Here is a 14,119-nt window from a genome sequence, read left to right on the forward strand (position 1 = left end):
GCCTTATCCTTATAAAGCTTGGATTTTGGGTCAGACTAATTAGGATTTGAGGCTGGGCTCTAGAGGTTGTTAGCTGTGTGAAGCATTAGACAAGTTACCGTGTCCACAGACATGGTTTTTTATCTAGAAAATGGGGATGATAATCACTATTCTCATTGTTCTGGGGAGTTAAATGATTCATGTAGAGCATTAGTACAGTGCCTGGAATATTCTAAGTTCTCAGTAAATGTTGAAAATTATGTTTATATTTGCTTGTAACTTGCTTGGCTATTTACTATGATTCAAGGTCTGGGTGTTGGTTTTTCTGGTTCTTCTGTAACACTGGTGATTCAGGGTAGGGTGACCCATAAAATTTTGCCCCAGCCGAAGACTATTGTTGAGAGCCTGTTAACCTTTGCCAAGTTTTTATTGCCTCAACAAGATATCTCTTTTCTTTGTCCTCTTTAATTTTACCTGTCACCTCTTTAAATTATAAAAAGATCTTTGAGGCCAGTGACCCAGTCAGATACTTTTGTTACACAGTAAGTAGATCCAATACCTTGTATAGTGGGCTAGCGACAGAGGGCATTATCTAATAGAACCCACATTTATTTCATAGAGTTATAGAACCATCATTTCTTATTTAGGTTACAACAGCTCCTAATGGGTCTTAGAGTCTTACACTCTTGCTCCCCTACAATCCAGTGTCTACACAGCAGCCAATGTGATCTTTTAACAATGTAATCACAGAAAGTCATTCCCTTTTGATCTTCCAATGCTTTCCACTGTATTTAGAATAAAATTGAAATTCCTTACCATGGTTATGTAAGCCCTACCTGATCTGGGCTGGTCTGTCTGACCTCATCTCCTGTCATTCACTTCCTGTATCATTACATTCCTGTAACTTTGCTGTGCCTCGTGTCTGGGTTTTTTTCCCCTAGATATTCCCATGATTAAGCCCGGATGTCACCTTCTCAAGACCTTCCTTCTGCCCCCTATTCAAAGTTTTCCTCCCCTTAGTTTCTATCTTATTAGTCTGCTTTATTTTCTTCTGATCACTTACCCACTGTCTGATACTGTATTTATCAGTAACTGTTGTTAGCTTGCTTGTTTATTGGAAGCTCCATGAGAGCAGGCATCTTGCCCATCTTGTATTCCTAGCACTGGGGACAGAACGTGGCACATTGCATGTGCTCCATATATGTTTGTCAAATTGATAAATGAACTTTACAGATAGGCTGAAGTACATCTACAGAATCCAGTAGATTTCAACTTTTTTTAAAAGCAGAAGACTCATCAAACAAAATATTTGGTTTTAAATAATTAATTTGTATGTTTGTTCAGTTCTTTTCACTCATTTCTTGACAATTAATAAGATTCTATACACAGAACAAGTTCTTAGCTAATACTTGGCAATTTAATGACTCCTTGTTCAACAAAAACTACCACCAGGGGGAAATCAATCATCTGACCAGTAGCTGCGGACAGTGAGAAAATCTGGCTGGAGGAGAAGCAGACCTGACCCCAGGGGACAAGGGCAGGTGAGAGGCACTGAGTCTTCTGGCAGCACAGCTCCTCCAGGGTTTCTCTGCAGCTCTATATAGAGAGCAGTAGGAAGCAGAAGAAGCAGGGCCATCATTGAAGCACCCAGAGGAGAAGCAGCAGGAGAGGGCTCTTCAATGCTGCCAGAGCTGCAGTGAGAAGCTGCCTGGCCTGGAGCAGCCTTGGGCCAGTGGCTGCAGCACTGAAGAAAGGATGGCAGTGGTGGTGCTGGCAGCAGTGGTGGTGACACAAGGACAATATCTCAGGGAGGTAGGGACACGGGAAGCAGGCTCCCTCAAGGTGCAAGCCAGAAGGGACTTGGGAAGGAGCAATAACTGAGAGATTACACTTTTATAATCTTAATTTTTTTAACATTTTAAAAACCAATTTCATAGAACACCTACATAGGAACAGTTACTGATACATTCCGTTACACTAACATTGTACAGTTTCAGTTCAGTAATTTTCCATTAACAAATATTTTTTCTACCTACTACAATTCCCTCCTTTTTCCTTAAGACGAGACAACTAAGGCTCAACAGAAATTACTTATTAGGTTATAACCATTCTTCTCTCTCCTTAAAGTTGCTATACATTTATAGAATTTGTGTTTCCATTAATGCTTCAATTTTTTGATGCCACTTTGTATACAGCACTTAATTATGGAGAATAGAAAAAGCAAAACTAAAACAAGGAAGAATATATGCTATATCTTTAACAATCTATTTTCTGATTCCCTTTAGATGCCCAGTCAACCAGGATCACATACAGGTTTCATGCTTTATTGCAGATATGTGAAAGACTTAACTGGTCTCACGCATTTTATGTGTGTTGACTTCTATGTTTTGACTCATCTAAATAAACACAGCAAGACTCATTTACAGGGGTACATATGCTTTCTATTCAACCAGAAAAAAATCTAAAGCTAGATGTAGAAAAACAATGATACTAAAAAACTGTTTAACTTCAGATTGTATTAGACTGAGATTTTCTGCAGTAAAGTTCTTTACAGTTAGAAGGTTCCTGAAAAGTTTGCCATGGATGTGGAAAGTGCATGAAGTACTGCTCCAGGAGACATTATACAGATGAAATACTTTAATCCACTAGCATAAATGCTCTCTTAATTCTTTCCCAGTGTTCCTTTGGAATGTGTTTTATTTGCTCTTGGTAAAGTCTGGATGCCAAGTTGCAGGAAATATATTCCCTACAGAACAGGTGTCTGTTTAATCCCCACGTATGATCTTATAAATGAGTTTAGCTAGAGACAGCCTGGTGGGAGCCTATAAAATGTTTACGCTATAATTTCAGGTCCCATAATAGGTCTGGAATAGTGTAGGCTACTACTACACTACTACACTACTGCACTCCCTCCCCCAAAATAGGAACTCCTAGAGGGTGCTATATGTAGACCTATCAATATAAAAGCTGGGAGATAAATCCATATTCCCACCATTTTCTTTTGTCTAATTATTCAATTTAATTCAACTACTTCCCTAGAAATGAATATCAGAGAAAAGTATGCTCAGAAACGTGATTTTGGGAGTAACTAACTTACCACTTTCCACAATGGCTATTCTGAAGTTTGGGTAACAAATGGGATAGTGGCCTCCTTTTCCTTCCCACTAAAAATTAGGTATCTAGTTAAGTCCATTAGACAGGCAGAGTAAATTATGGGGAGAAATGAGTGTGGAGAATAGTTCACTTATCTTTTGTAATAAGGTCCCTTTTGACTAATTCTCTACTGAAGTTCTCACTTTATCCACAGGGTCTTTCAAAGGGAATGCTCACAATGCGCATCTTCTGTAGTCGAGTTACAAGACTCTTGGGTATATATTCAGTACTTGATTGTATTTTGGCATATCAGGACAGGGCATAGTTGGGTTGAGAAGACATTAGTTTCTCAACTGTGGACTGTGTAACTGTATTCCTTTCTCAACTGGCGACACAAGAGATATGGGAAGGAATGGTGGATCTTTATAGTGATGCAGTTAGGGGTTTGTTAAACTGCCTTTTGGAAGTCAGCGTAGGAGTAAGTAGTGCTGATGGGTTCAGTGTGGGTTGTTTCCTTAACTGTTTTAGTTAACCAGCCACAGCAACAACCAGAAACACATGAATTAGGAACTTATTTTAGGTACTCAGGTATGGGAGTGGCTCTACTCAATGTTCGGCTTAACTCTTTGGTGGCAAATTGCAGTGCTCTATTTAGAGTGGCATGATCTCTAGACAGCTGACTGGGACTCATAAGGAGATTTTGAAAAGTTGGGACTCAAGAAGCAAGAAGAACTACAATCCTGCAGCCTGTGGAACAAAAACCACATTCATAGAAAGATAGACAAGATGAAAAGGCAGAGGGCTATGTACCAGATGAAGGAACAAGATAAAACAATTAAATGAAGTGGAGATAGGCAACCTTCCAGAAAAAGAATTCAGAATAATGATAGTGAAGATGATCCAGGACCTCGGAAAAAGAATTGAGGCAAAGATCGAGAAGATGCAAGAAATGTTTAACAAAGATCTAGAAGAATTAAAGAACAAACAAACAGAGATGAACAATACAATAACTGAAGTGAAAAATACACTAGAAGGAATCAATAGCAGAATAACTGAGGCAGAAGAATGGATAAGTGACCTGGAAGACAGAATGGTGCAATTCACTGCTATGGAAGAGAATAAAGAAAAAAGAATGAAAAGAAATGAAGACAGCCTAAGAGACCTCTGGGACAACATTAAACGCAACAACATTCGCATTATAGGGGTCCCAGAAGGAGAAGAGAGAGAGAAAGTACCCAAGAAAATATTTGAAGAGATTATAGTCGAAAACTTCTCTAACATGAGAAAGGAAATAGCCACCCAAGTCCAGGAGGCGCAGAGAATCCCATACAGGATAAACCCAAGGAGAAACATGCCGAGACACACAGTAATCAAATTGGCAAAAATTAAAGACAAAGAAAAATTATTGAAAGCAGCAAGGGAAAAACGACAAATAACATACAAGGGAACTCCCATAAGGTTAACAGCTGATTTCTCAGCAGAAACTCTACAAGCCAGAAGGGAGTGGCATGATATACTTAAAGTGATGAAAGGGAAGAACCTACAACCAAGATTACTCTACCCAGCAAGGATCTCATTCAGATTCGATGCAGAAATCAAAAGCAAAGGGAAGAACCTACAACCAAGATTACTCTACCCAGCAAGGATCTCATTCAGATTCGATGGAGAAATCAAAAGCTTTACAGACAAACAAAAGCTAAGAGAATTCAGCACCACCAAACCAGCTCTACAACAAATGCTAAAAGAACTTCTCTAAGTGGGAAACACAAGAGAAGGAAAGGACCTAAAAAACAAACCCAAAACGGTTAAGAAAATGGTAATAGGAACATACATATCGATAATTACTTTAAACGTGAATGGATTAAATGCTCCAACCAAATGACACAAGCTTGCTGAATGGATAAAAAAACAAGACCTATATATACGCTGTCTACAAGAGACCCACTGCAGACCTAGGGACACATACAGACTGAAAATGAGGGGATGGAAAAAGATATTCCATGCAAATGGAAATCAAAAGAAACCTGGAGTAGCAATACTCATATCAGATAAAATAGACTTTAAAATGTTACAAGAGACAAGGAAGGACACTACATAATGATCAAGGGATCAATCCAAGAAGAAGATATAGCAATTATAAATATATATGCATCCAACATAGGAGCACCTCAATGCATAAGGCAATTGCTAACAGCTATAAAAGAGGAAATCAACAGTGACACAATAATAGTGGGGGGCTTTAACACCTCACTTACACCAATGGACAGATCATCCAAACAGAAAATTAATAAGGAAACACAAGCTTTAAATGACACAATAGACCAGATAGATTTAGTTGATATTTATAGGACAATCCATGCAAAAACAACAGATTACACTTTCTTCTCAAGTGTGCACAGAACATTCTCCAGGATAGATCACACCTTGGATCACAAATCAAGCCTCAGTAAATTTAAGAAAATTGAAATCATCTCAAGCATCTTTTCTGACCACAACGTTATGAGATTAGAAATCAATTACAGGGAAAAAAAACGTAAAAAACACAAACACATGGAGGCTAAACAATATGTTACTAAATAACCGAGTGATCACTGAAGAAACCAAAGAGGAAATCAAGAAATACCTAGAGACAAATGACAATGAAAACACGACGATCCAAAACCTCTGGGATGTGGCAAAAGCAGTTCTAAGAGGGAAGTTTATAGCTATACAAGCCTACCTCAAGAAACAAGAAAAATCTCAAATAAACAATCTAACCTTATACCTAAAGGAACTAGAGAAAGAAGAACAAGCAAAACCCAAAGTTAGCAGAAGGAAAGAAATCATAAAGATCAAAGCAGACATAAATGAAATAGAAACAAAAAAAACAATAGCAAAGATCAATAAAACTAAAAGCTGGTTCTTTGAGAAGATAAACAAAATTGATAAACCATTAGCCAGACTCATTAAGAAAAAGGAGAGGACTGAAATCAATAAAATTAGAAATGAAAAAGGAGAAGTTACAACAGTCAATGCAGAAATACAAAACATCCTAAGAGACTACTACAGCAACTCTATGCCAATAAAATGGACAACCTGAAAGAAATGGACAAATTCTTAGAAAGGTATAACCTCCGAAGACTGAACCAGGAAGAAATAGAAAATATTAACAGACCAATCACAAGTAATGACATTGAAACTCTGATTTAAAATCTTCCAACAAGCATAAGTCCAGGGCCAGATGGCTTCACAGGTGAATTCTATCAAACATTTAGAGAAGAGCTAACACCCATCCTTCTCAAACTCTTCCAAAATATTGCAGAGGAAGGAACACTCCCAAACTCATTCTATGAGGCCATCATCACCCTGTTACCAAAACCAGACAGAGATACTACAAAAAAAGAAAATTACAGACCAACGTCACTGAAGAATATAGATGCAAAAATCCTCAACAAAATACCATCAAACAGAATCCAACAACACATTAAAAGGATCATACACCATGATCAAGTGGGAGTTATCCCAGGGATGCAAGGATTCTTCAGTATACGCAAATCAATCAATGAGATACACCGTATTAACAAATTGAAGAATAAAAACCATATGATCATCTCAGTAGATTCAGAAAAAGCTTTTGACAAAATTCAACACTCATTTATGATAAAAACTCTCCAGAAAGTGGGCATAGAGAGAACCTACCTCAACATAATAAAGCCCATACATGACAAACCCACAGCAAACATCATTCTCAATGGTGAAAAACTGAAAGCATTTCCTTTAAGATCAGGAACAAGACAAGGATGCCCACTCTCACCACTATTATTCAACATAGTTTTGGAAGTCCTAGCCACGGCAATCAGAGAAGAAAAAGAAATAAAAGGAATACAAATTGGAAAAGAAGAAGTAAAACTGTGACTGTTCGCAGATGACATGATACTATACATAGAGAATCCTAAAGATGCCACCAGAAAACTACTAGAGCTAATCAATGAATTTGGTAAAGTTGCAGGATACAGACTTAATGCACAGAAATCTCTTGCATTCCTAGACACTAATGATGAAAAATCTGAAAGAGAATTTAAGGAAACATTCCCATTTACCATTGCAACAAAAAGAATAAAATACCTAGGAATAAACCTACCTAGGGAGCCAAAGACCTGTATGCAGAAAACTATAAGACACTAATGAAAGAAATTAAAGATGATACCAACAGATGGAGAGATATGCCATGTTCTTGGATTGGAAGAATCAATATTGTGAAAATGACTATACTACCCAAAGCAATCTACAGATTCAATGCAATCTCTATCAAATTACCAATGGCATTTTTTACAGAACTAGAACAAAAAATCTTAAAATTTGTATGGAGACACAAAAGACCCCGAATAGCCAAAGCAGTCTTGAGGGAAAAAAACGGAGCTGAAGGAATCAGATTCCCTGACTTCAGACTATACTACAAAGCTACAGTAACCAAGGCAATATGGTACTGGCACAAAAACAGAAACATAGATCAATGGAACAAGATAGAAAGCCCAGAGGTAAACCCATGCACCTATGGTCAAATAATCTATGACAAAGGGGGCAAGCATATACAATGGAGAAAAGACAGTCTCTTCAATAAGTGGTGCTGGGAAAACTGGACAGCTACATGTAAAAGAATGAAATTAGAACACTCCCTAACACCATACACAAAAATAAACTCAAAATGGATTAGAGACCTAAATGTAAGACAAGACACCTTAAAACTCTTAGAGGAAAACAAAGGAAGAACACTCTTTGACATAAATCACAGCAAGATCTTTTTTGATCCACCTCCTAGAGTAATGGAAATAAAAACAAAAATAAACAAATGGAACCTAATGAAACCTAAAAACTTTTGCACAGCAAAGGAGACCATAAACAAGATGAAAAGACAACCCTCAGAATGGGAGAAAGTATTTGCAAACGAATCAATAGACAAAGGATTAATCTCCAAAATATATAAACAGCCCATGCAGCTCAATATTAAAGAAACAAACAACCCAATCCAAAAATGGGCAGAAGACCTAAATAGACATTTCTCCAAAGAAGACATACAGATGGCCAAGAAGCACATGCAAAACTGCTCAACATCACTAATTATTAGAGAAATGCAAATCAAAACTACAATGAGGTATTACCTCACACCAGTTAAAATGAGCACGATCAGAAAATCTACAAGCAACAAATGCTGGAGAGGGTGTGGAGAAAAGGGAACCCTCTTGCACTGTTGGTGGGAATGTAAATTGATACAGCCACTATGGAGAACAGTATGGAGGTTCCTTAAAAAACTAAAAATAGAATTACCATATGACCCAGCAATCCCACTACTGGGCATATACCCAGAGAAAACCACAATTCAAAAAGACACATGCACCGCAATGTTCATTGCAGCACTATCTACAATAGCCAGGTCATGGAAGCAACCTAAATGCCCATTGACAGATGAATGAATAAAGAAGGTGTGGTACATATATACAATGGAATATTACTCAGCCATAAAAAGGAACGAAATTGGGTCATTTGTAGAGACATGGATGGATCTAGAGACTGTCATACAGAGTGAAGTAACTCAGAAAGAGAAAAACAAATATCGTATATTAACGCATATATGTGGAACCTATAAATATGGTACAGATGAACCAGTTTGCAGGGCAGAAATTGAGACAGAGATGTAGAGAACAAACGTATGGTCACCATGGTGGGAAAGCGGCGGGGGGTGGGGGTGGTGGTGGGATGAATTGGGAGATTGGGATTGACGTGTATACCCTGATGTGTATAAAATAGATAACTAATAAGAACCTGATGTATAAATAAATAAATAAAATTAAATTCAAAATAAAGAAAAAACTTAAATTGCATGCTTACACTGAATTTAAAAAAAAAAAAAAGAAAAGTTGGGACTCCACAAGAAGCTAGAGGAGGCCATTCAGGAATTGGTTCCAGTTTGGGTACACAATGAGAGCAATGGGAGAGTCTTAGAACTATCTCTTGAAGTATACGGACCGATGTGCTAGAATCCAAGAGTTTAGCATGATATAACCAGGAATTAGGATTTAAATGTTTCCAAGTTGTAGAATATTTTAAAAGGCACTTAACCTGCCAGGCAAGACTCTCAAGAGTTGCTAGGTTGGGCACCACAGGGTCCTCTTCTTCAGAGGAATCCTACTCTTCCCCAGAACTCTCATTTAGGTAGTTAACGTTTTCTTCTTCCTCACTTTCTGATTCTGATAAGGGATCAGGAGAGGGATTTCTAGGATGCATTAGAATAGAACAACAGTATAGAAAAAAAGGTACCAGAAAAAGGTAACAATCTAAGCCCATAAAACACTAACACTGGCAGATAGATGCAGAAGATGAGAAACCCTTTTAATAGGATTCATTTGTCTGTTTCTCAGTCTGTTACACACACACAGTATGCCTCTGGCTCGTACCACTGTGCAGTTCTTCAAGATTATGTTGTATATTTTTCACTTACAAAGAAGACAGCTCAGTTCTCAGGACCAGTTCAGTGTGTATAAGTTAGTCACTTACCAGTTGCACAGGTCAGAGTCTCTCCTTCAAATCCTGGCTACCCAAGAAGAGAAGGGGTCCTCATCTAGGCAAGCTGATTTTCTTAGTGTCATCTCAACTGGTTGTGATATTATGGAGAGACACTTTGTGTGCTCTTTTTTGTTGGCAGGGATATTATATCTATTTGGTAATGAAAAGAAACTCAGTGGTCACCTTCTTTGTCCACGGGTACAGCAACTTTTGTGCAGGGGGATGGTGGGATGAGTTGTCAAGGATCTGTCTGGTGTGCATGGATCCAGTGTTTCCATAGGTGGTGCAAATGCCCTTGGAAGCTAGTGACTTAGTTGTTGGACTATATCTGGAAAGGTAGCCTTAACCCATGGAGGATCCTTTCTTCTTCCTTGCATCACCTCCAGCCGCAAGACCTGACTAGGCCGAGTGCCACCAGCTCTATTCCCTGTAATCTTAATTTTTTTGCATGTAAAACTGAGATTACCTTAAATTTGCAACGGACATATTTGGATTAAAATTGCTTTCAACAACGTACTATACACTTCCAAATCATCTAAATGTTTGCAATCACTGTGTAGCTCCATTAAAATGTACATTTACATTATACTTTAAATCTGTATTTCCTTGGGACGTTCTCATATTTTGTAAGAATAGAAAGTTTATCTAAGGCTTCTTCTGTAATAGAAATGGAAACCTTGCTAATATCTGAATCATGCTTAGTGTAAAAGAGAAAACTGGGACCATCTGAACACTCAGTATCGTTTCTTGGCATAGAATGGTAGAGTATTGGTGTAAAAAGAACTGCTTTTTTAAAAAAAATTCAAAGTGTTACTAAGTACCATAGTCCTTTGTCTTTGGAAATACTGTGGCTTTCGGGGTCACTGGCTGTTTGTCATATACCAATAGAGGGCACGATTCATCAGCTGTGGACATTCTTTGCATTCTTGGTGTTGTTCATGGTTGTTCCTTTACCTCATGGGCTATATGACACCTTTCACTAAAATAAGCCCTCGAGTTTGTGATTACTGTGCATCAGGTTATTGGGCTGGTGGCTGGCCTTCCAGCTGTCCTCCAGCCTGAGCTCATGAGAAAGCAGTCACAGTTGTCAGTGTCACAGTGCTGTTCTGTTAGGTTAAATCCAAAAAAACTGGTTGTATCCAAAAAACTTCTGGTATAAGATTTATATTTTTTTCTGTTTTGAATTAATGAAGCAGAAGCACAAGCTGTGAGCAATGTCTATAAATAGCCTTGGTTCTCCTATGAGGAATGTCCTCAATGTTAGCACCTGCAAGAAAATAGCGTGTGTCATATTAGTTTTATAATATTAGCATTTGTACAGAAAAATGGCAGGAAGACAAACTGGGTTGTACTCCTTATTGGTTATTATTAGCTGATGATATTCCTATGAAAGCTTGAGTATCAGGTTAAATCACATGAAATTGCTATTTGTACAGGCAATTTTATATGGCTCTAAGAGATAAGATATATTTTAATTAGTTCTCTCTACATAATTGTGAGTCTGCCACAAATATTTTAAATTAATACATATAATTAAAAAATTAGAACATGAAAGGCAAGATTTGTTTGTTCTCATTCTTGCTGTTTTTACTCTGTCGTTGCTCTCTTGCTCTCAAGGAAATGGAGTGTCTGCCTAAAAAAAATCCTGGTGTTTGCCATTCTGTAGCCCCTTGAGAGGTAAACAAGTAAAAACACAAATATTATATACTCAGTTGCGGGTTAAAGTCACCTTTAGATTCTTCTAATAATCATTTAAACTCATAGCTGTCTCTTTATGAATTTTTATCAAGTCTTTTCTTTAATAGAGAAGACAATTCCATCACAAGAATGTATTAGACGTATTGAAATGCCTTACTCCTCCCCCTTCTTCCGTATTTCTCCATTTGCAGTTTCATCGGTGCAGAAAAGGAGCTCTGGCAACTTCTGCTGAGACTTTTCCATAGGAAATCCTTCCAAAAAAAAAAGCAACAGCTATTTTGAAGACCAACTTTCCAAAAATTATATTCAGGTAAGTTAAATTTTAGATGTCATCCCTTATAGTTAAAAGTGAACACATTTGGGGCTTCCCTGGTGGCGCAGTGGTTGAGAATCTGCCTGCCGATGCAGGGGACATGGGTTCGAGCCCTGGTCTGGGAAGATCCCACATGCCGCGGAGCAACTAGGCCCGTGAGCCACAACTACTGAGCCTGCGCGTCTGGAGCCTGTGCTCCGCAACGAGAGAGGCCGAGACAGTGAGAGGCCCGCGCACCGCAATGAAGAGTGGCCCCCGCTCGCCGCAACTAGAGAAAGCCCTCGCACAGAAACGAAGACCCAACACAGCCATAAATAAATAAATAAATAAAATAAATTAAAAATGTCTGCTTTGCAAAAGACAACGTCACGAGAATCTGAAAAAAAAAAAAAAAAGTGAACACATTTGACTTAATCATGTTAATCAAAAACGTATTTGCATTCACATGTTCTTATATATCAGTACTCTTGGATGGATTTAAATTATATTGACAGAAAACATCCATTTTCTCACATTTTCAAGTACCAGGAAAGTTTTAGAACCTGGCCTATAGCTTGGTTGTTTTGGGGAAAAACATATGATTCAGCCAAGGCTGATCTTGTTTTTCCTTTATTCTTTAAGCCAGAAGCAATTACTTTTCATTTCAGGATTAAGCGGTGGTAACATTGCCATTCGTCGCTGAGGCTCCTGGTTTCAGCATGTCTGCTTGGTTCCCAGCCAGTCCTGGGTGTTCAGGTAGCAGCTGTGGCTGGGAGTGCCTCTCCAACCCGCATTCCTTGGCTATGAATTTTGCAGCCCTGTTTATCTAATGAAGATCTCCCCATAGTGAGTTGCTCATGACGTTGTCGCACAGACGTTAATGAATGATACGGAAAGATACTGATTCTTTTTCCTCGTGGAGTGCCAGCCAATCCTGAATCTCCCAGTCCTTTCACTCTGGCTGATCACCACAAAGGCCTGGTGCTAAGATCCAATGAGATCTGTCCTACATAAACCAAACTCCAACAGAATGCCTATACATCCTCTCTGTGAGGCTATCATCCAAACCTGTTCACAGAATTTTTCTACGAGTACATTCACCCAAACACCGACTCTCACTTCTCTGCCCTGATCATACTCTTAATCTATAAATGCTGTCACTGACTTCAGTGCCCAAAGACCTTCTTCCTTCTCTTGAAACTCATGAATTTACTTAGGATAGCTTGGGATGGCTTTAGAGTCTGGCTTTCTCACTATTTCATGTGTCTTCATTTTGCCTTCCCAAACCAGACTGTGAATTCCTTGAGAGACGAGCTCCTGAAAACTGGTAACACCTGATACAGACAGATAGACAGGAAAAAAAAAAATTTTGGACAGAAAAACATTTGTTGTTCTTAGTAATCCAGAAAATCTGCCTTAACATGTTCAGAACACTCTAGATGATGTGCTGTAATATAGGACTCCTCTCCTTTCCCCTGCCTGCCCTCTGCTGGAACGGCTCACGAGCAATAAGATGGCCAGAGCAGGGTATCGTATGGGGAATGTGGGAAAACAAGGGGCTTGTCTGGCTGAAAGGCTAGTGGAATAACTGTGATTTGTGAGTCTACAACCTAGATCTTTGAAGCTCCCCATTATGTGCCTTGGGATAACTAGCAGCCTCATTACAAGACCCCTTATGGGTTCAACCTTGCACAGGGATATGATTCTCCCTGCTGGCATGAGATGGACCAAGTGACCTTGTGTGTCCACCTCATCTGCTGTGCTTGTTTCATCTCCAGAACCACCCAATAGATGGCAGGTAGCTGAGCCAGGTAGTGCCCCCTCCCAAACACAGAGGCCCTCCCTGTTCACCAGCCCCTCAAAGCCACCTTCACATTTAACAGGCATTTACAAGGATCTGGCAAGACTACCAGTTTGATAATGCAATTCAGGAGGTGAGTTTGAAATTCTAGACTGGTTTCCTGTTTCGAAGGGCAGCGGGATATGACAGCTGCTGAGGCAGCCCATTTGCCCTTTGGAGAGGAGAAGCGAGAGTGTCTGATCACTAGACGACCTCTTCCTCCTGCTGGCCCAGGCGAGGTGTGGGCAGTCCCCTTCCCTCTCCCGCCGTTACTCAGGTGGCTAGATGTTATGAAAAAGAGAAGGAAAAGCATGTTTTTTGCTTTTTGAAAATTATTATTAAAAGGGGGCACTTTCTGGGGAGGCAGAATCCATTAGCTGAATCCATTTCAGTATCAATGGTTAATCAATTTAGGCAGCTTTAATGCACTTTTATTATGTAACCTTTAAAAGCTGTTCTGGTAAATGTCCATCCCATAAATACTAGCACTACTTTATATGTATGATATCCCTTTTGGAAGGGTGAATCTGAATTATCATCCAGATATTAATTTGCATACAATGCTGTCCAGGCAATGCAAAAATGCTTCCTCATAGTTTGAGCATTGTTCAATACATTTTGAAGTGGGGAAAAACTTTTCAGATATGACTCTACATTTTAAGTCAGTGGATAAGTCA

General features: G+C 38.9%; 1 protein-coding gene and 1 pseudogene across 6 annotated transcripts in view; one reads left to right on the forward strand and one right to left on the reverse strand.

Annotated features, from left to right (window-relative positions):
• Positions 1-14,119, forward strand: part of DDAH1 (dimethylarginine dimethylaminohydrolase 1) — a 248,109-nt gene that overhangs the window by 66,873 nt on the left and 167,117 nt on the right. For all 5 annotated transcript variants that reach the window (XM_082339398.1, XM_082339394.1, XM_082339396.1 and 2 more), the window contains one exon: positions 11,502-11,620. The gene's annotated coding sequence lies outside the window, so the exon portion shown is untranslated. The remainder of the gene's footprint in view (positions 1-11,501; positions 11,621-14,119) is intronic.
• On the reverse strand, positions 1,531-9,740 carry LOC309604777 (DDB1- and CUL4-associated factor 16-like; annotated as a pseudogene). Its single transcript has 2 exons — positions 8,940-9,740; positions 1,531-3,786 (listed from the first exon to the last, which is right to left on the reverse strand). The product of its transcript is annotated as a DDB1- and CUL4-associated factor 16-like (transcript).

This window comes from Balaenoptera borealis (genome assembly GCF_965194805.1).
Source record: "Balaenoptera borealis genome assembly, chromosome: 1".
NCBI lineage: Eukaryota > Metazoa > Chordata > Mammalia > Artiodactyla > Balaenopteridae > Balaenoptera > Balaenoptera borealis.